Source organism: Ursus arctos, unplaced genomic scaffold, assembly GCF_023065955.2.
Source record: "Ursus arctos isolate Adak ecotype North America unplaced genomic scaffold, UrsArc2.0 scaffold_12, whole genome shotgun sequence".
Classification (NCBI taxonomy): Eukaryota; Metazoa; Chordata; class Mammalia; order Carnivora; family Ursidae; genus Ursus; species Ursus arctos.
In genome coordinates this window covers 20,661,579-20,683,751 of record NW_026622786.1, presented here as the reverse complement: position 1 = coordinate 20,683,751, position 22,173 = coordinate 20,661,579, and the positions used below count along the sequence as shown (strand labels likewise).

Sequence of the window (22,173 nt, the reverse complement as noted above, 5' to 3'; positions counted from 1 at the left end):
AAATAAGGTTATGGGGCAGCACGGATAAACAAAGCAATAAAACTAACTTAGGCAAACTGGCAGGGAACTTATTTTCTCCTCTGAATTTCATTCTTTATAGTAAGTGCAGAGGGTCTGACTTCTAGTCCTTAAAATTCAAGTTCAATCATTTAAGTTACTTTTCTACCTATAAATCTTGCATTGAGGTTGTACCTAAATTGCAAAGCTCTTCGTACCACAAAATTAACAGGTTTTATATGGTTCTTAATGAAACTTCACACTAATTTCCATCATGGTGTACAAATTTTCTCTCCTATATTTTCCGTCTTTGCCCATGTGTATGTCAGCTGTATCTTCCTCCTCCTCAAAATAACCCCGCCTACAGTCTGTTGCTTCCTTGCTCCCTATCTGTGCCTCTCTCAGCTCAACGGAAAAATATTCTGCTGCTCTCTAGGCTGTATTAATGGAGCAAGAGATTCTAAGAGGCCATCTTAGAGCTGTCTCTTGAACTCTCCATCCATCTGTACTCTTTTGTCCCTGTCCATGCAGGGGGGAGAGTGGATAGATGAGGGCAGAGGAAGACTAGGACAAAGTATACAGCTTGACACCTCTCCAAGCTCTGCTTGAGAAATACCAGATAGTAGTTTTAGAATCCCAAGGTTTGAGTTTTTTCTGTTGTTAATCCCCATTAACCCAGGAGTTGGGGATAAAAGGTCCGTAGATTCTTTTCTCAAGTGATCCACCATTATCTAAATGCTCTTTATCCTCTGCTTCTTGTCCTTGTCCCCACCTAAAAATTTTTTCTTGGTGGGTTGGGGAAACTGGTTTTAATTGATGTTAGTTTATTTTTGTGCCTTGTTTTTTTTTCCTATTATTTACTTTGTGTGTGTGTGTTTTTTAAAAATTATTTTTTTATTTTTGCATTTGAAATTCAAGCACCAATGCTTTGGTTTTATTGTCACTATGCTACTGTTTCATCCCTTTTTTAAGACATAACTCAGAATACCCTGGTTGGTTCTAGAATTGGGGCCAGGGTTAGAGGGGAGTGTGGAGTGGGGAGAGAATATCATGTAATAACAAAAATATCAGGAAAAACATTTCAAAATATTATAGAGCTACATAATGATCAGGTTAATTGGTTGCTTAGAGAAGGACTATATAATTTAGGGTGATAGTTTCATAAAAAGTTCTATTATTTATTTTTAAGTAAAAACCAATTATTTTCTTACTCTCCAGTAATTTATGTCTAAAATAAGTCTTATGTTAGGCCTATGATAAATACTGGTTTAGGCCTATGTTAAATACTGGGTACATTCTCAATCTTGAGGCAGATATCAGGAGTATTAAAAAGAATAAAAATGGAAAGGAGTGCCTAAAAATATTTATCTATTTATTAATGATAAATATCATGATTTGAATTTTTATTATTTTCTCACCCATGAAACTGAATACTAAAAACCTCAGTTTATTTCACTCAGTCACTAAAAGATCTGGTCAAATAAAAGTTTCCATAAAACATATGAAATACATCTGATCATTGTACATGTAAGTATGGTGATTAATATACCCAAATTCTTTCAAATTGGATGCGGTCTATACTTTCATAAAAGACTCCAAAACTATCCGAACATTATCGAATTTTTAAATTTTTGAATTATAATATAATTAGGTCCAATTTAAAGGTCCAATTTGGAAAGGATGCAAGGTAAAATTATTATATATATATGTAATTATATATATATATATATATGTATTACATATATATATAATTATTATACATGTGTCTGTAACTCTATGTAAGATTTTTACCCTGCATGTCATCTAAAATCACACACACACCCCAGTAGATTAATCCTTTTTTAAATAAGTTCTAATGTCAGTTTCTAATTAAAGAAAAACTTGAATACTGCTCTTCCTTAACACATGACACAAAACCCTGTTTCAGTGGTTCTGTAGTCTGCTCTTAAGAAAATCTAGAAAAAGAGTTGCAATGTGAGTCAAAGACAGAACACTGAAATCGATTCATATTTCACAGAGATCTGCAGAACCGTGGATCTAGATTGCAGCTCTTAGCCACTAGCCAGCTTTGCCTGCATTTCCATGATAGGCTCTGTCTTCACTTTTTAAAATACTAACAGGCTTCTTGTGGGTGGGATCAAATGACTGCCCCTCTCCCTTCACCTGTGAAATTTCAGAGCCTATTTGAAAAGGGCCATTGTTTCCCAGGAATGCCAGGCCTAGTCCAGGAAAGAAAGTCTTCATTTCAACAGGAATTTGGAGCCTGCCTGAGAAGGCCAGCCAGTTTACTTGGTGAAAACCGGCAATTCATTCAAGTTCTGAACAGTTACTACCCCAGCCTTACTCTCCTACTCTCAGCTCCGGAGCTTTATGACTAATGTGTTTTTTCCTTTAAATCATAGGAGTGTGTGTGTGTGTGTGTGTGTGTGTGTGTGTGTGTGTGTGTGTGTGACAGCAGAAAGAAATAAGTACATACACTGTGCAGCATGTGCACAGGCACTAAGCTGATGAAGGAAACCTCTCTCCTCAAACAGTGAGCTGCAACCACGAGTATGAGACACAGGTTCTTCTGTTCCAACTTCTGCCCCTACAGTTACAGGACTTGAGTGCATTCATGTGAATAAGCTCATATGTTTAACAAGCATTTTGAAATAGGTTCCCAATAAAATATATTTGTACAAGAATACAAAACAAAGATACAATACTTGCATTCAAGAGCTGAAGCACATCAAAAACAATTTCTAAAGTAAAATTAGGACCAGAAGCCAAAAGAATACATTGCTCTAAAACAAATAAATAAATAAACAAAAAGGAACAACAAAAACAAAACATTTCATACAGTATTACAGAGTAAAATCTTTCTTGTTAAAGTCTACAGGGACTGACCATGAATTTATTACCTAAAATTCCTACTGTTTAGAGTTCTCTGACATCTGCTACAAAATGACTTGGACATTTTCCAATCTTTGTTCATTCTATTAATAAAATATTTAATTTCACAGAATCCTTATTAAGAAAATATACCTCTGCCTCTAAAAATTTCAAAACATCACCCAAGCATTCAAATTGACTAAAATGTAAATAATAATAAATAAAAACAATAACAATGTCAATGAACTTGAAAGCAAAGCATTCACCTTTATGTGTGCTTATTAGCAGAGAAGGAAGTAATGATGCCAATACAGCTTCAGGATAGGATTTTGGAAATATGTTTTCAAGGCGAGGTTAAACAGTTTTAAATATGAATTTACTTAATTTCTTTATTCACTACCTAAAGATTTTAGAAAGCTTTTTATTTTATTTTTTTATGATTCTTGATACATCCCAGCCATAATCTCTCATTTAACAATAAAGCACCATTAATTTGTGATGAATTACCACATAATTATTTTCCAAAGAGAATGTTCTAAAATTAGAAAACAGAGTTAAACAAAGGCTAATCAAGTCAAAAGATGACATTCTTTTCTTAGCTTCTCCTTCATCAGATGTTTCCTGTGATCTTGTGAAAAACCTGATGTTGTAACATTATTAGTCATTGGACTTTAGGAAAGATGGGGCACAAAAGGAAGCTTGTCCTTTTGAGACCTGGTTTTGAATCAGTTACAGACGACAGAAAAATACTCTTTTGTGGCTGCTAAAGTTCAGGAATGAATTCTGGCAGTCTTACCCAATTCCCTAAAGCAGAGTCCACATTACCAACATCTAATTGGCAGGCTTTGCTTGTAACTCCCACTAGGGGCCACGGTAATGAATGGATTTAGCGAAGGTGTCCTGAGTCATCTGTAGAGTGGCTGGTCTGGGCACCGAGGCTCTTCCTTATAAACTCCCCAGACATGTCACTCAAGGAAAAGAGAGAAGCTTATGTGCTTGCATAACAATGATAGACTCAGCTGTTTTATTAAATTGTAGTCCTAAAGATGATTTTTTTTAATTTGATCTAGAAAAGCCAAGGAATCTTAGGAAAGAAAACATATTCTTGTTGGATCACTTCATTCCTTAATTTCCATTCCAAAATCTTTTATATTTGACTTAACTATGGCTATAGTTGAATGTGACTTCCCCTCGCCCTATGCCAGGTTATTTTTTAAGTAGTCAGGGAAGAAATTTGGCCGATTTCTGCCTAGAAAGCAAAAGATCAAGGGTGACCCAAAAGTCAGATTCCTACTCTGACAAGGTACGGTACTGAGAATAACATTATGTCATTTCTTTCTTAGTTAGCCCTTAGATTTGTGGTATGAGGATATACTTTCATACACTAAATACTTTTTACTCCTCAGCAATTTGTTTACTCCCTCTACTTCTGTACATATCAATAGCATTACATATTTAATATTGATTCATTTTTATCTTGTTAATTCTTTAAACTATTTATGCCAAATTCTGAAATATTTTTATATCTGTCTGTTTAGCAAAGTCCCACCAGTCTCCCAAATCTAGCAATTAAGATTGAATACTGACCACACTTGCAATACCACTGTCTAGCTGAAATCAGAGTAGGTAGAGTTGAGAACAAAAATAAAATGTCAGTCATGACAAAAATTAATGAATGCATGCTGAAGAAAGCACTCTCACTTTTCATCAAGAGACTTATGATAAGGTAATATTACTTATTTTCTTAGCAAACATTTTCAACAGTAATTCCTCTTGAACTAATACATAAGGCATTGCAATCCACAAGTCGCACAGAAGTATGTCATTAGATCGTTTTCATTCTTTGTTATGTTCTTAAAGCCCCTTCCCTTTCTTGGAACCAATAACCAACACATCTTCTACATACACTACAGTTTTTAAAACGAATAAAAAGATAAAGAGAAGTTTCAATAAAAAAATTCACATTTCAAAGTTAGGTACTTTGAACTTTCTCATCACCTTACCAGGGTTTCCGCATGGGCAGTCTAAAAGACAACTCAGCAACTGAATGGAACTGCAAACAATGGCTCCTTCACAAGTGGGTCTTTAATTGATTACGGCTGTGTTTATGGAAGCAGAAGAGAATTTATACAAGATGACAGATTCCCTTCATTTTAAGGGAGTTTTACTGGCATTCGCGTGGTAAGGGTGGTTTCTCTATTGACTAGGCTTGCTATCTTTCCCCATGTATACCCACCTGATTACTACCCAAATGAATGAACATTAAAAATGATTACTTTATCACTTTTTATTGGAAATATCTCCTCAGCTTTTTTTAATGGAATAAAATTTACACTTTATAAGATATAGCTCATATTTAGAGAATCCAAACAAGGTCCTGTTTCATTTGTCTTTCTGCCGTATGTTCTTATATTAAATAATAGAAAATTATTAAAACTCAATTTAATGGGGTCTCTCTTCTTTTAATTTATTTAAGGTGGTGCAGGGATGGGAAATTTTAAATCATATGATTTGGCTCTCTCATCCAAGTTGTAATATCTACTTTTATCATCTAATTATCTAAAAACATTCTGATTTAAATTTTTGTTACATTTTTATAATGTCTTAATATGAAGGAGTGATATGGTCTTTCTAGTAATTTTGGGCAGACAGAATTTAAGATTTATCTGTATTAACCTGTAATTCCCAACTGCTTTTCATTTGTCTGTTAATAGTGACCTCTACAGGTCTACTGTAGCAACAACACAGCATTCCTTAGGTGGCTGCTCTTTGAAGTTTATTTGATGAAGAAACGTGGCATAATTGTAATATTAAATTTAAAATATTAGATGCTCAGAGCCAGTTTATATTTTAAATCTTTAAACCCCACAAAAATCAACTGGTCTCATAAATATTTGTGTATTCTAATTTAAAAATAAATTGATATTTGACAAGGTCTTAGCTGATTTATTCAAAGAAAATTAATAAAGTTCGATAACTTCAAAGAAGAAAAAGCTAAGATGTATGTTAATGGCAATCTTTGTATTATGTAAAATTAAGAAGAAAACATTATATTATGGGTGTGGCTTCTTTTTCTAAAAAAATGTGTGAACATGAGCTCAAATAAAAGACTAAATCTGTCTTACCTCAAAGCATTGACAGTATGTTCTTCCTCATTTGCCATGGACTTTTTTCTAAGCCAATAGTGCAAATGAGTTGTCGAACTTTCTTATTTTTAAGAATAGATTATAATCCTTTATTTTATTAACATATTATTAACTCAATGGTTTTTAAATGACAATATACTTCGATAAGTCCATAAAAAAAGAAAATATCCCTGTTTGCAGTATTAAATTTGATAATTCTATCCAAATAAACTGGGAAATGTTTCAATATTGCTTCAGTTACATTTACCATTATGAATTTTCAAGGCAAAACTTTCTTTGACTCAAGTCAGCCAAGAAAATTAATCAATCCAATAACCAAACTTCTTAGTTTTATTTTCCTCTCTTTAAACTAGACATTACAATGAACATCTGAAAAGTATAAATTAATATATTGCAACTTTCTGACTCCAACCTCGTATCCTTCCATCTATTTCATCATCTTTTACCTCATTGGGCGCTCAAATTTATTAACATCTCTTTATTTTCCCTTGCTATGGCCTAACACTTGAAACACTCTCTTGTCAATATCCTACACTCCTTGACACTATTGCATTTGATGCCAGTAGGCTAACATAACCCTAACTTCAATGATACCTTTCTGCCTGCCTTCTGTAGGCATACTCTCAATCAGAGTAGCTTGGCAATTTTAGAATATGTTTAAGATCTATAATAGTCCTCAATAAAACTAGGTATCATCTCTTGAAAATAAAAAGATATAATTTACTGAAAAATAACTTCTGGTCTGAATCATAAGCTTTTGAAAACTGGATAAAAAAGAATTATAAAAAAGATTCAGTCCTAGCCAGGGCTATTAAGAAAGAAAAAGAAATAAAAGGCATCCAAATTGGAAAGAAAGAAGTAAAACTATCAATATTTACAGATGACATGGTAATATATATTGAAAACCCTAAAGACTCTACTAGGGGCACCTGGGTGGCTCATTTGGTTTAGTGACACGATCTCGGGGTCCTGGGATCAAGCCCCACGTCAGGCTCTGCACTAAGTGAGGAGTCTGCTTGACATTCTCTCCCCTCCTCCATTCATGCTCTCTCTCTCTCACTCTCTCTTTCTCTCTCTGTCAGAAAAAGAAATAAAATCTTTTAAAAAAAAAAGGTCTCCACTAAAAAACTGTTAGAAGTAATAAACTCAATAAAATTGCAGGATACAAAATCAAGATACAAAAATCAGTTGCATTTCTATTCCTAATATCAAACAATCAGAAAGAGAAGTTGAGAAAACAACCCATTTATACTTGTGTCAAAAGAATAAAATACATAGTAATAAATTTAACCAAGGAGGTGAAAGATCTGCATACTAAAAACTATAAGACGCTGATGAAAAAAATTTAAGAAGATACAAATAAATGGAAAGATATTCCATGCTCATGGATTAGAAGAATTGGTATTGTTAAAATGTCCATACTAGCCAAAGCAATCTATGGATTCAATGTAACCCTTACCAAAATTCCAATGGCATTTTTTACAGAAATAGAAAAAACAATTCCATAATTCAAACCACAATAGACTGAATAATCAAAGCAATCTTAAGAATAAGATGAACAAAGCTGGAGGCATCATGCTTCCTAACTTCAAACTATATTAAAGCTATAGTCCCAAAACAGTATGGTATTGGCACAAAAACAGAGATATAGATCAAAGGAATAAATATAGGCCAAAATCAAACACATATATGGTCAATTTATGACACAGGAGCCAAGAATACACAATGAGAAAAGGACTGTCTCTTCAATAAATGTTATCGAGAAAACTGGAAAGCCACATGCAAAAGAATAAAACTGGACACTATCTTACACAATACACAAAAATTAATTCAAATTGATTAAAGACGTGAATGTAAGACCTGAAACCATAAAACTACTAGAAGAAAACATAGCTGCCATCTTGGCAATGATTTTTTTTTAAGATTTTATTTATTTATTTGTCAGAGAGACAGAGAGCACAAACAGGGGGAGCAGCAGGCAGAGGGAGAAGCAGGCTCTCCACTGAGCAAGGAGCCCAAAGTGGAACTCAATCCCAGTGTTCTGGGACCATAACCTGAGCTGAAGGCAGACGTTTAACTGACTGAGCCACCCAGGCATCCTCCTGGCAGTGATTTTTTGAAGCTGAAGTCTTGGCAATGATTCTTTGAATCTGACACCAAAAGCAAAGGCAACAAAAGCAAAAATAAGCAATTGGAACTACATCAAACTGAAAAGCTTCTCTACATTAAAGAAAACCATCAACAAAATGAAAAGGCAACCCACAGAATGAGACAAAATATTTGCAAATCATATAACTGATGAGGGGTTAATATATAAAGAACTCATACAACTCAACAGCAAAACAAACAAACAAACAACAACACCAAAAAACAAACAAACAGAAACTGCTTTTTAAAAAATGGGCAGAGAATCTGCACAGACATTTTTCCAAAGAAGAGATACAGATGGCCAGCAGGTACATGAAAAGCTGCTCAATATCACTAATCATCAGAGAAATGCAAATCAAAACCACAATGAGATATTTCCTCACACATGTTAGAATGTCTATTATCAAAAAGATTAGAAATAACAAGTGTTGGTGAGCATGTGGAGAAAGGGAAACCCTTATGTAACTAATGGTAGGAATATAAATTGGGATAGCTACTATGAAAACAATATGGAGGTTACTACACAACTTAAAAATAAAACTACCATGTAATACAGCAATCCCACATCTGGATATTTATCCAAAGCAATTGAAAGCGGGATCTCAAAGAGATACTTGCACATCCCTGTTCATAGCAGCATTATTCCCAGCTAAGAGGTGGAAACAATCCAAGTGCTCATCAAGACATAAATGGATAAACAAAGTTATATTCATTCATTGATACTTAAACTTAGGAAATAAACAATCTATTAAACTCACTAGAGTTATTCCAACAAAAATTGGCTTCTTGTAAATTTTGCTACTTCCTATATTTCTTGTTATTGTCACTAGTGTATATTGATAATACTTGTACTTCTGAGTATTTAACCTGAAGACTCACTTTCAAAGAAAAATTTTTAAATAAACTTTTAGTTTATGTACATATATTTTGTTTGTTTCAGGAAAGTGAGAATAATGTGATCAAAAAAAAACTTTCAAGAATAAAAGTACATTATATCATAATAAATTTAGTAGGAAAGTGGAATGCAAATATATGTTCAAGGAAAAAGGAGATAACATAAAATTTTCAAATTATTTATTTATTTATTTATTTATTTATTTATTTATATGTTTGAAAGTAGGTATATCAGTTTATTAGGGTTGCTCTAGCAAAATAACAGACATATAGGTTAGATCGATGGCACAAAAAAGAGAGCACAGAAATAAACCTACACATATATGATCAATTAATTTATAACAAAGGAGCCAAGAATATACAACCAGAAGATGACAGTTTCTCAATAAATGGTATTGGGAAAACTGGGCAGCCACACACAAAAGAATAAAACTAGAGCTCAAAGTAGCATAAAATACATGGCTTAAAACAATAGAAATCTACCTTCTCATAGTTCTGGAACCTGGAAGTCTGAAATCAAGGTGTCACATGGCCATGTGCTCTCTAAAAGGTCTAGAAAAAAATCCTTTCTTGCCTCTTCCTAGTTTCTGGTGGTTGCTGGCAATACTCTGCATTCCTATGGTTGCAGCTTCATTGCTCCATTCCCTGGCTCTGTTGTCATGTGGCATTCTACCTGTGTGTCTTCATATAGTCTTATAAAAGCACCAGTCATTGGATTTAGGACCCTCTCACCCAGTATGACCTTCTCCAAACTTACCATATCTGCAAAGACCCTATTTTCCAAATAAGGTCATGTTCATCAGTTCTGAGTGGGTATGAATTTCAGGGGGAACAATATTCAACCCAGTACAGCCTTGCCTGTGGCCCTCAAAAATTCATGTCCATCCCAACATCCCTAAAACTCTTAAACCATTCCATCATTAACTCTAAATCCAAAATCTTATCTAAATTTGATCAACTCAAAAAGTTGCAAATCTCATCATCTAAGTCAGGTATAGTTCAGATTCTGGGTGTGATCCATCCTGGGGTAAAATTTTTATCCATCTATGGACCTGTGATCTAGAAAACAACATGCCTGCTTTCAAAATGCTATTGTGGGACAGTCATAGGATAGACACTCCCATTCCTAAAGGGAGAAAATGGAAGGAATAAAAAGTTACTGATCTAAAGCAAGTTTATACCCCAGAGAAAAAAAGTTCCATTAGATTTCATGACCTAAAATTTAATCTCTGTGGTTCAATCTGCCTTCTGGATCTGAAGAGTGCCCATCAACCTCTGTGTCTGGGCCATGGAGACCCCATCAGCCTCTGGGCAGCCCACTCTGGGCCCTCCTGCCCTCTGGGCAATGCATTTCCTGTTTGTAGAATTCTAAAAAATCTGACATATTTTCTTCATTTAGTCTGATTTCTGCCCCCTTCAGTCTAGGCTGGCAGTTTTTCTGCTGGTATAAAATTGTCAAAAATTTTGTTGATCTTCTGTGGATGTCAAGGAGATCCACAGCATTACACACAAAGTTTATCCTGGCTTCTGCTAAGATAACTGATTGGATCCATACCTCACATATCTGATCTCTTCAGAAAAATGTTGTCCATACAACATATTATTCTTTCCAGGGTATGCCTTAACATCTGTGCCATGTGAATCATTTGAGAATTTTCTAAATCTTCAAGTTCTGGCTCCTTTTTACTTCAGAATTCCTTCCTCAGTTTATCTCTTTTCTCTCTCATTTTACTATAAGTGGCAAAGAAAAACCAAGCTGTATTTTGTATATTTTGTTTAGAAATCTTCCCAGCCAAATATGCAAGTTATTACAAATTCTTGTTTCTACTCAACAGCAGAACACAGTTCAGCCAACTTTATATCTGAACTCTATAACAAAGGTCATCCGCCCTCCAGTGTTCAATAACATGTTCATTATTTCTGAGTCCTCACCAAAATGGCCTTTAATGTCCATATTTCTATCAACACTTTCTTCAGGACAATCTAGAATTTTTTCTATCATGCACTTCAAAGCTCTTCCTACCTGTACCCATTACCCAACTCCAAAACCACTTGCACATTTTTAGATAATTGTTACAGTAGCATCCTTTTCTCAGTGCCAAAATCTGCTATTTCCCTAGAGTTGCCATAACAAAGTATGGCAAGTGGTTCTGAACATGATTTTTTGAGGACACTATTTAACTCAATACAGTAGGTATTATATTGCTAATGCATTTCAGTTTCATTTCATAGAAATAAAACGTGATTTAACTCTTTAAAAATGAAACATTTATAATACAACAACAGCGATTACACCAGTAGCAATCCATTAAGCTTTAAACATGATAAAACAGTCAGAAGCCAACTTAAAAATCTGTATAATTTTTCAAAATTCTTTTGGACTAATAGCCTTTGGGGTAAATGTATTTAGCCTTGTATAATGACAAAAATTTCCTCAGAGCAAAGATATCAATGAGTATCGGGTGACTTGACAATATTGTGATTTGTCTGCCATCTATTTGATCCAACACACTTGAGTGAAGTGGAATGGGATAGAAGGAGCCTAAAATAGATTTTTTTTCACAACATAATGAAGCATAACCTACTTTCCCTAACCAATATATATATTTTCCCAATCCATAACACTGTAAGAAGCAATTTGTTTACTTGCTTGTTTTATTTGTTTGTTGTGGCCCTGTAGGCTTTGAAGTCTTCTCATGAAGTTTGATTTGATCTAACTGTTCTCATAGGCAGTTAGACACTTAAAGTACTTGGGGATGGTCTTACCGTCAGCTACAAAAGCCATTTATGGAAAGCATATTTGAATCAGGTCCTAAAGGATGACTGAGTTTGTAATGAAGTAGTGGAAGTAGGGGCACCTGGGTGCTCAGTAGGTTAAGTGCCTGCCTTTGGCTCTGGTCATGATCCCAGGATCCTGGGATCGAGCCCCGCAATGGGCTCTCTGCTCAGTGGGAAGCCTGTTTCTTCCCCTCCCACTCCCCCTGCTTGTACCCTCTCTCTCTCTCCCTCTGTCAAATAAATAAATAAATCTTAAAAAAACAAGGACATAGGCTTCTTAAAAAAAAAAGTAGTGGAAATAGAGAAGGGTGTTGCAGACATAGGAAATGGAATATGTAAATGCATGGAGGCATGAGAGAGTGTGGTTTGTTGGATGAAGATTCAATGGTATAGTTTGGCTAGAATTTGGAATGTGGTGGGAGAATATAGGGGCCCAGATCATAAAGATGGACTGGGGAGGTGGCACAATGGAGAGGGTAAAAGCATCCTGAGAGTTCATTTAGGAATGGAAAATGAGGAAAATGGTTATTTAGAAAGATTTATTTAAGAGTTATTAAGCAGGGAAGATCAACAGGATTTTGGGATGTGGAAATTAAATTTTAAAGAGTTCTATTTTTATTTTTTAAGTTTTATTTAAATTCTAGTTAGTTATATATAGTGTAATATTAGTTTCAGGTGTACAATTTAGTGATTCAACACTTCCAAACAACAGTCAGTGATCATCACACACACACACACACACACACACACACACACACACACACACAGGTTATCAAAAACGAACTCAAAATGTGTGTCGTGGGAAGCCATTTGCCCCAGGAAAGATGAGAAAAGAAAAATCATCTTTAACATTTTCAGGTTGTATCCCTGTGTGTGGTTATGTGCATTTGTGTTTATGGGAGAAGACAGAAACTATCTCATCTTTTGTATTATGAACCAACAAGTATATGGATATTCAATGGGAAAAGTGATTCATAAATGTTCCCAGATTTTTTCATATTTATTATTAGAAGTAGTTACTAAAAATAATTAAAAACCTTTTAATGGTAATCTTCAGAATAACAATAAAATTAGTTAATGGGGTAAAGATATAATGAGATACAAATACACTAAAACTTATTCATCTTCCCCTTTCCAGTGTTTGGCATTGAAGAGAGAATGGTGGGCTTAAAGTCAAAAATTTTTATTTCCTACTCATATATGATACTTGCTAGTTTTGTGACCTTGAGGAGGTCTGAGACTCAATTTTCATATACATATGCTAAAGGACAGTCTCTTCAAGCTCTCTAAAAATTACATGATTTTACCTTTTCCTTGCCTTTTTTTTTTTGTAAGTAGAAATTGTTTTTCTCCACCCAAATTTTTTAGAACCTTACCCCATATTTTCCTAGGTGAATTCCTTTAAACCCAGATGTGGAATTAGACATCTCTGAATATCCTCCCTCACTTTACTTCATTCTTCAACAGTTCAATAACTGTAGAAAATAATGCATTATAACTTATTTTTGTATAATATTAATGCTCATAAAATTTAAAAAGATTTATTACCTATAAAGTGTATTTTAATGGGTATATAAATTAATACACACTTGGAAATTTCAATGCTGATAAATTTATAAACGAACTAAATATGCACATTTTAGATAACTTATGTAAAATTTTATAAGATATATTCACTATGCTCTATCAATAAAAACATTTTTCTTGTAGTTGTAATTCTTTAGAACTTTTTTTTAAGTCTACAACTTAGTATTTATAATAGCCAAAGGATTATAAATACAGTAGAGGATGATGAAGCTACAACTGTGAAAAGTCTTTAATTACCCAAACCTGCATTAAGTTTACAGGTTTTGCCAAAAAAGTCTAAGTAATTAATCCATGTTTAGTTCAAGCTTGTCAGGGGATTTCCATTTATTCTTGGTTTATACAAAAGTCTACTGAGGTTAAACACTCAGGGGTTTGGTAAAAATCTTCATTTTTAATTAAACATTTCTTAAATCAAGTTATCAAGTGTTCATATCAATTCCAATAAAGAACTTAAATTTTTGCAATAATAAGGATAGAGATAAATAGAATCCATAAATAATCCAAAACCTCATTTCAACCAATGTCCTACTCTCCATCACACTATTATGAGTACTAATAAGAAATATTAAAATTTCCTATTTTGATATTTTTTAATGTTCTATTTCCTCTAACACACACTGGAAGAATTATTAATGTCCAAATCAATATAATCTATTTAAGGTGGTATAATATATACATATATACATGATTATTATATATGATTATCAAAATTTGATAGATATGAATACATTTATGATCACCAAAATTTGTGGACAAAACATTTAAAGATTGAGTGAATTTTTAAATTTTTCTTCATAATGTTTGGACATTAGAGATACATAGCTGATTATGTTATTTGCATACTTCTGTTCACATGGTAGACTTCAAAAAAGGTCACAGTTCTTTGTAATTCTTCTCATCGTAAACTGGAGTGTATGTCTACACCTCTTAAATCTGGGAACGCCTTCTGACTTTGACGAGAAGAATGTGCCAGAAGTTTTATTGAATTGTGGAATTCTAAACATGGGCCTCAAGAAGCTTCAAAGTTTCTTCTCTTGGTCTTGAAATTGGGACACCATTACATGAATAAACCAGGACTAACTTGGTGAAGACCTGAGAGACTATATTAGAGTGCTCCGGTCATCCCAGTTTTCCTAGACACACAATCATAAACAAGCCATTCCCAGCCAGCCCACCAACTGATCATAGACTCATGAACAAAGCTTGCCAAGATTAGTCAAGGCTGGCCCAAACCAGAACTATCCAAAAAAGCCAGCACCAGAATCATAAGTAAAATAAATAGCTGTTGTTTAAAGCTGCTAACTTTCAGGTAATTTGTTATGAATTAAAAGCTAATTGATAAAGCTCATAAAGCTTTTCTATATCTTAGAAATTTCATACAGACAAAATGTTTGTTGATATCTATAAACAGTACCTAAGGAGCTCTTCTTACATAATTGCATAAAAAGTGGCTTTGGACATGACTTTCTAAATATAAATCCTTCACACAATGAAGGTGATCTTCCTTTATACCTTAAAAGAGTCTATTGTCACTTGGTTTTCAATGCAGGGATCTCCCATACAGATTTTAGAATGCAGAACAATGCTACTTAATACTATCCAATAATACTATTCAGGAAAAATATGGTCTACCACTTTTATCTTCACCTTCTGCCAAAAAAAGCAAATAACAGAGCCAGTAAAAACTTCAGGAAGTGCTTCAAAGGCAAATAGGTACAGAGAACACATGTATGTGTTATTAGCCACATAATGTGGGAGAGAGAAATGAGGTTTATGAAGCTTAAGTAATGTATTCAAGTTACTAGAATATTAAGATGGAGAATTAAACTCTGGAACTCAACTTATAAATGCTTTACCCATTAAAAAAATAATGTTAAAAGCTCAGGGTTAGGAAAATTAGCTTTAAACAATGTATTTGTGTAAGATGCCATCCTTATTTTAAGGGGGGGTCTTATAAAATTCTCAGGATGTTTGTTTAAATATATTATTTTATGATATCAACCATATAATAGGTTCCGGTATGCTGCAGCATCAAACTATCAACTGAATGATACAATTCCAAAATTGGCTAAAAGAATGCCAATTAAAAAACAGAAAGTTACAGTTTTACAGTTATAAAAAAGTAGCTGTAATCTATAACTATCTCTCTTTTATTTATTGGGTCAGCTATTGTGCTCCTGGAAAAATATAATTTCCTTCTAATATCTATCTGTACACTTCCAGATACTTATTGGGAGAAAGTATATAATTACAACCTTTAAAATATCCCAGAGCTGACAGTAGTCTTTTGCTCTGTAGGAAAAATTTAGGACATAGACAAATGGAGTGGAGGTCAGGCGTGGGTATGGAAAAGTAGTTGTATGAGACTATAGACAAATTAAGCATAACTTTTCCATCACTGCGATAATGGTCTCAAACCTCAATTTGTCCCCCATTTTATGTGGTGCAGATTATGAATCATGACATGGAAATTTTCCAACTCTTTATCCAGGCCTGGAAAAAAACAGTACTTGCTTATGTCATACACAGAGTTCTAAGGTAGAAGATTGCTACAAAATCATATATCTAGTGCAATTAAAGTTTTTGATATTGAATTGTTGCTCACAAATTTTCACAAACTATTATTATTCAACAATAAATTAAAAGAATCATATACAATGATCTAGTGGGATTTACTCTGGGGATACAAGGATGCTTCAATATCCACAAATCAATCAACATGATAAATTACACTACATTAACAAAACCAAGGATAAAATCATATAATCATCTCGGTAGATATAGAAAAAGCATCTGACAAAATTCAACATCTATTATCAAAAATAACAATATATTATCATAAAAATTCTCAACAAAGTGGATATAGAGGGAACATACCTAAATATAATAAAGGCATCTGACAAATTCAGACCTAATACAATACACAATGGTGAAAAAGCTAAAAGCTTTTCCTCTACGATTATGAAAAAGAGAAGAATGCCCACTTTCCTCACTTTTATTTAACATAGTATTAGAAGTCCTAGCCACAGCAATTAGGCAAGAAAAAAAAATCATACAAATTGAAAAGAAGGCATTTGCAAATCATATATTTCATAAGGGGTTAATATTCAAAATATATAAAGAATTCAGACAAATCATTAACAAAAAATATATGAAAAAAATGGGCAGAGGATCTGAACTGACATTTTTCCTAAGAAGACATACTAGTGGCCAATAGGCACTTGACAAGATGCTCAACATCACTAACCATAAGGGAAATGCAAATCAAAACCACTACCAGATATCGCTTTACCCTTGTCAGAATTATTATCATCAAAAAGATGAGTAATAACCAGTGTTGGCAAAAATGTGGATTAAAGATAACTCTCTTGCACTGTTGGTGGGAATGTAAACTGGTACAGCCAATATGGAAAACAGTATGGAGTTTCCTTGAAAAACTAAAACCAGAAATACCATATGATCTAGCATTTCCACTACTGGGCATCTATCTGACAAAAACTAAAACACTTATTCAAAAATATACCTGCACCCTTATGGTCATTACAGCATTAATTACAATAACCAAGACATCAAAACAACCTAAGTGTCCTATGATAGATGAATGGATAAAGAATATGTGGGGTGTGTGTACATACACATATATACATACAATGGAATATTACTCACATATAAAAAAAGAATGAAATCTTGCTTTTGTGCCAACAGGGATGGACCTTGAGAGCAATATCCTAAGTGAAATAAGTCAGAGAAAGAGAGAAACAAATACTGCATGATTTCAGTTATATGTAGAGTCAAAATAAACAAACAAAACACATCTCAGACTCAAACAGAACAGACTGATGTTTGGGAGACAGAAAGGGGTTTGAGGGGAGCAAAGTGGGTGAAGGAGATCAAGAAATATAAATTTGCAGTTACAAAATAATTAAGTCATAGTGATGCAATGTACACCACAGGAAATATAGTAAATAATATTGTATTAACTTCGTATGGTGACAGATGGTAAATACTTATTGTACTTGTTTCACAATGTATACAAATGTTGAATCATATGTTGTACACATGAAACTAATGTTGTACTGTTTGTTGATTATGCCTCAATTAAAAAAAAATAGAAGAAATAGTTTTAGAAAATAAGATAGCGGCAGAGTAGAAGGAAGCTAGTCTCGTCTCATCACACGAACACAACTAGATAACTATCAAATCATCCTACTAAATACCCCAGGAATCAAGCTGAAGACTGACAAAACAAACTCCACAACTAAAGGGAGAGAAGAGGTCACTTAGAAGAAGGTAGGAAGTATGGAGACATGATTTAGGGGAAAAACAGATCATGGGTACTGTGGAGAGGAAGGAGCCATGGTGGCAGAGAAGGGAGAGAGAGAGAGAGGAGCACAGATGGGAATGCACAAGGAGAAGGTTTCCCCAAAGCTATTGGCTTGAAAAACAAGAGGAGCTGACTTTTGTGAGCTCTTGCAAATAATGGGGACTTAAAGCCTGGAGGTCTAAAGGACAGCAGGATTGTCTGGGATAGAACCTGGAGGCTACTGCTCTGCAGAAATAAATGATATTGAAGCTAAAAATATAGTAGAACAGATCAGAAACTGGTTCTTTAAAATAAAAAATTAATAAGCCTCCAGCCAGATTTATCAAGAAGAAAAGAGAAAGGAGCCTAAAAAATAAAATCAAAATGGGAGAAGAGAAATAATAACCAACATCACAGAAATACAAATACAAACAATTATAAGAGAATATTATGAAAAACTATATGCCAACAAATTGAACCCTGTAAGAAATGGATAAACTCATAGAAACATATAAACTACCAAAACTGAAAGAGGAAGAGAGGCACCTGTGTGGCTCAGTCAGATAAGCGTCTGACTCTTGGTTTTGGCTCAGGTCATGATCTCAGGGTCATGGGATCAAGCCCTGCATTGGGCTCCATGTTCAGCTCCAGGTCTGTTTGGGATTCTTTCTCTCCCTCTCCCTCAGCCCCTCCCCCTGCTTGTGTGAACACTCTCCTCTCTTGCCCTCTCTCTCTCAAACAAATAAAATCTTAAAAAAAAAAAAAAACTGAACAGACAAATAAACATCAAAGAAATTGAATCAATAATTAAAAAGCTCTCAATAAACAAAAGCCCAGGACCAGACGGCTTTACAGGCAAATTCTATCAAACATTTAAAGAAGAGTTATTATGTAACCTTCTCAAATTATTCCAAAAAACAGAAAACTATTCCAAATTTGTTAAGGGTAGTTCATACTTTCGGGGTAAATTTATTACCCTGATACTAAAACTAAAATTTATTACCCGATACTCAACATCACTCATAATCGGTTAAATACAAATCAAAACTACAATGAGATATTACCTCACACCTGTCAGAACGGCTACACACAAGAGACAACAGGTATTGGCAAGGATGCAGAGAAAGAGGAACCCTCTTGCACTGTTGGTGGGGAATGCAAACTGGTGCTGCCATTCTGGAAAACAGAATGGAGGTTCCTCAAAAAGTAAAAATAGAACCACCCTATGATTCAGCAATTGTACTACTAGGTATTCACCCAAAGGATACAAAAATACTAATTCAAAGGCATACATGCACCCCGATAAAGGTTTACAGGCGCCTTAGCTACAATAGCCAAATTATGGAAATAGCCCAAGTATCCATTGACTGATGAATGGATAAAGAAGTGATACACACACACACACACACACACACACACACACACACACATGCATGCACACAATGGAATATTACTTACCCATAAGAAAGCCATAAAAAGAAGACACACATTTTGAGTTCTTTTTAGAACTGTATTTTTTGAGTGTGTGATGATTGCCAGGTATTGTATGGAAGTGTGGAATCACTACATTATACACCTGAAACTAATATTACACTGTATGTTAACTAACTGGAATTTAAATAAATTTAAACAAATAAAAAGGACCACATGACTAAAAAAGAAAATACAATAGTTCAATAATTATCACGTATGTTTCATATCAGGTTTGGGTTATATTGAACTTTTTGTGATCATTAAAAAAATTAAGTGAGTCTTTTGTGGGCAGCATTAAAAAATAAAAATAAAAAATGAAGAAATAAAATAAAAAAGGGTTTCTTCCAAAATAAGGAAGGAAATAATAAGATTAAAAGCAAAAAGTTATGGGACAACAAAACAGGGAATATTCAATAAAGAAAAAGTTAGTTTTGCAAAAATTTATAAAATCAATAAAAGTCATAAAATTGATCAAGTAAGAAGAGGGAAGGCCCAAATAAACAGGATTAGAAATAAAATGGGAACATAATTAATTGAACATGCTTCTTACATTAAAATTATTTTAATTTAAAGATACAAAAATTATTTTTATGTCAACAACTATGAAAACAGGCAAACTAGAAAAATTCCTAGAAATGTCACACTGAATCTGACTTGAAAAAAAGAAGAAAAAAGAAAATAGAAAAATTCTATGATTATTTAAAGAATTAGATCACAGTTAAATCTTTCAATAAAGAAAACTTCAAGCCCAGATAATTAGGCCAGCAAGTTCTATCAAACATTTAAGAAACAAATAACTATAGTCTTTCACAAATATTATTTTAGGTATAGAGAAAAGAAGAAGCACTTCCATTTTCCTTTATGAAGCTAACAAAACCTAGATAACAAAAGATTACAAAGACAGTACTAGAAAGTAAATTGTGGCTTATAGAACTCACAAACATGCATTCCAAAATTGTAAACAAATTATATCCAAACTGACTCCTGCAGTGTATTTTAAAAAATAAAATGTTGTGATTAGGTAAGTTTATTCTGGAAATACAGTTTTAACAGTAGTTTTACATTAGGACTAAGTGTTTCAGACAAACCCTCACTCTAAAGCCAAGTTTTTAAGCTGGAAAAAATTTTTCTGAAAATACAATGATACTAGCATCAAAGGTCTATCAGGATAATAAAGATTACTTACTATTGCTAAAATTATTTCATTTTATGTGAAATGACACAATATTAGCTTGAAATATACTGTGATAAATTAAAGATGCGTATTATAATCCCTAGAGTAAGCACTTAAAAAAAAAAAGAACAGGTACAAAGAGGTGTAAAAAAAGAGATGTAAAAAGCTTTGGGAGGAATTAAAACAAAATTTTGAAAAGTAGCTAATATGGTTAGCTACTTAGGGGTAATGAAACAGAACTGGAAAAACTATAGCATATACCCAACTTAATTATAAGTAAGCAATCAGCAAATCCATTGGATAATGCATTGTCACTCTTCAATATCTTATCAGTTTATTTTTAAAATCCTTACTTCTTCCCGTTCTCTTTTAGAATTGATTGTAGTGACATATGATGATTAAGATAAAGCATGGTATGTAATATTTACATTTGCCAAACATCAGAGAGGCTATCCTTGGTGCCAAGATGTTTGTCAGGAGCCAAGAATATATCTGTGTTAACAATTGTGAGCTGTAGGGCATAAAATGCCAAAAATATATTAGAAGAAAAAAGATCAGTTGATAAAACCTCTGAGGAAAAACACGTCTGAATACAGGGCAAAGGTTCCATTTGTAGGCCCACTCTTAACTCTTCTGATAACATTAACTCCATTATGGTTAATGGGAGGAAGATGAAATTGGAGGGATATGTAAAAGATGATAGAATATAGACAGGATTTTAAATTTTTAAGAAAATGTACTTGTTGCAACTTGGCTTGAAGTATCCTAATAACTAATTTGATAATGTCTTGGGAATGATTTATGTCATTAAGTTTACAGAAGATTCTGAAGACAGACTAAGTAGTGATCCTTGCTGTATATTACTCAAGAATCTCAGAGAAACTAAGAGACTTGTGCAGAATCACTCCCAGACGTGGACAGTAGGGCCATTGTTGCAGACCTCACAACTGAAGAAGCACTCCATATAGAGTGTCTTATTTGTCAAGGCCAATTGGGCAGGGCCTCTCAAGTTCGGACTGGATTCACAAGGAACTTGATCCCTATTTTTCCCCTCCAACTCTCTATCTTGAGTGTGGTTTTGACTAGAAGTGTGAGTAGTTTTGGGTTTATACATATAGGAACCATAGTTGGGCCCTGATTCCTGGAAGGTGGCTTAGCAAACAGATCATTTCTGCTGGCTGGGGCGGTATTTCTTTAATATAAGATTGGCCCCCAGAATCCTATTGCTATAATTTTTGATGGCTCGCTCATTTCAAACATAGTTAGCTAAACTCTGGAAGGAGTCGAGATCTCCTGCAACAGATGAATGGATAAAGAAGATGTGGTCCATATCTACAATGGAATATTACTCAGCCATCAGAAAGAACGATTACCCAACATTTGCATCAACATGGACGGGACTGGAGGAGATTATGCTAAGTGAAATAAGTCAAGCAGAGAAAGACAATTATCATATGGTTTCACTCATTTGTGGAACATAAGGAATAGCAGGGAGATCAGTAGGAGAAGGAAGGGAAGAATAAAGGGGGGTAAACAGAAGGGGGAATGAACCATGAGAGACTATGGACTCTGGGAAACAAACTGAGGGTTTTAGAGGGGAGGGGGTGGGGGATTGGGCTAGGCCAGTGATGGGTATTAGGGAGGGCACGTATTGCATGGAGCACTGGGTGTTATATACAAACAATGAATCATGGAACACTACATCAAAAACTAATGATGTACTGTATGGTGAATACCATAACGTAATAAAAAAATTTTAAAAAAAGTATTCACATGAAAAATAAGTAGTATCTAGAGACTGA

General features: G+C 33.9%; 1 protein-coding gene across 1 annotated transcript in view; it reads right to left on the bottom strand.

The window, feature by feature from the left end:
* Positions 1 to 22,173, bottom strand: part of COL11A1 (collagen type XI alpha 1 chain) — a 561,059-nt gene that overhangs the window by 492,363 nt on the left and 46,523 nt on the right. The gene's annotated exons all lie outside the window — the stretch shown is intronic.